The sequence below is a fragment of the Bubalus kerabau genome, chromosome 23 (genome assembly GCF_029407905.1).
Source record: "Bubalus kerabau isolate K-KA32 ecotype Philippines breed swamp buffalo chromosome 23, PCC_UOA_SB_1v2, whole genome shotgun sequence".
Classification (NCBI taxonomy): domain Eukaryota; kingdom Metazoa; phylum Chordata; class Mammalia; order Artiodactyla; family Bovidae; genus Bubalus; species Bubalus kerabau.
The window spans coordinates 6137678-6139029 of record NC_073646.1 but is presented as its reverse complement, the minus strand read 5'-3'; the positions used below and the strand labels follow the sequence as shown (position 1 = coordinate 6139029).

The window sequence follows — 1352 nt, the reverse complement described above, 5'->3', positions numbered from 1 at the left end:
CACAAAGAGTCAGACATGACTGAGTGACTGAACTGATACAGGCAGATACAGGAAGATCTTCATGATGTATCATTAAATACCAAGAGTGAGGTATAAAACAATGAGTTGAGTATACACTTATTTAAACAAACCATGTGTATATGTGTGTGTTGTATATACATATATGCATCATATATGTATACATATACACATATACATGTATATACACATATACATCGTTGTTGTTCAGTCACTAAGTCATGTCCAACTCTTTGTGACCCCATGGACTGCAGCACACCAGGTTTCCCTGCCCTCTACTATCTCCCAGAGTTTGCTCAAGTTCATGTCCATTGAGTCGATGATAAACATAAACATACACGCCTACATACACACACACACACACACACACATATTTCATTAAATCATATAGAAATATAAGCTATATATGTATATTCTTAAAAGCATTACTGTACTTTATGTACTAAGTACTACTGCTAAGCTGCTAAGTCACTTCAGTCGTGCTTGACACTGTGCGACCCCGTAGACGGCAGCCCATCACGCTCCCCCTTCCCTGGGATTCTCCAGGCAAGAACACTGCAGTGGGTTGCCATTTCCTTCTCCAATGCATGAAAGTGAAAAGTGAAAGTGAAGTTGCTCAGTCGTGTCCGACTCTTCGCAACCCCATGGACTGCAGCCTACCAGCCCTCCATCATGTACTATTAATTATGCACACATATAATAAATATACAAATAAAGATGCACATATAAGAACTTTTATATGACTAGAACTTTCATGAAAAAATACATAAGAAGCCAAAAATGGTTGCTGAAGGTGACCTGGCCACCTGGAATGAGACCTTAAATTTTATTCTATGATTGAAATTCTTATTTTTTTTTAATGTTCATCTGTATTTATCGGTTCAGTTTTTAGAAACATGCTCTTCATATCACTCTACTGCTGTGTTTGTTTCATTCTTTTAAGTATCGACATTTATTTATTTGGCTGTGCCAGGTCTTAATTGTGGCATGTGGGATCTTTAGCTGCAGCCCGCAAAACGCTTAGCTGTGGCATGTGGGATCCAGTTCCCTGACCAGGAATTGAACCTGGACCCCCTGCATTGGGAGTGCAGAGTCGTAGCCACTGGACCACCAGGGAAATCCTTGAAATTCTTATCTTTGTAACCATGTGCAAAATATCATTCCATGCTTTTTCCTAAACGTGATTTTCACTGACCTTTCCCAATGCATTTGCTGTTGTTTATCCTATCAGTGAAAACGCCTGGCAGAATTTCCATTCCTAATGGTGTTTGCGTGGGAATGGACCAGCTTTTTTCAGACCACCATATTTACATGCAAGGGCCACTTTGGTGGAA

The 1352-nt window shown here is 39.8% G+C and overlaps 1 non-coding gene across 1 annotated transcript; it reads right to left on the bottom strand.

Annotated features, from left to right (window-relative positions):
• Window positions 1–1062: 1062 nt before the first annotated feature.
• TRNAG-CCC (transfer RNA glycine (anticodon CCC)) lies at window positions 1063–1135 on the bottom strand. Its single transcript has one exon. It is a non-coding gene; the product is annotated as a tRNA-Gly (tRNA).
• Between the last annotated feature and the right edge of the window lie 217 nt (window positions 1136–1352).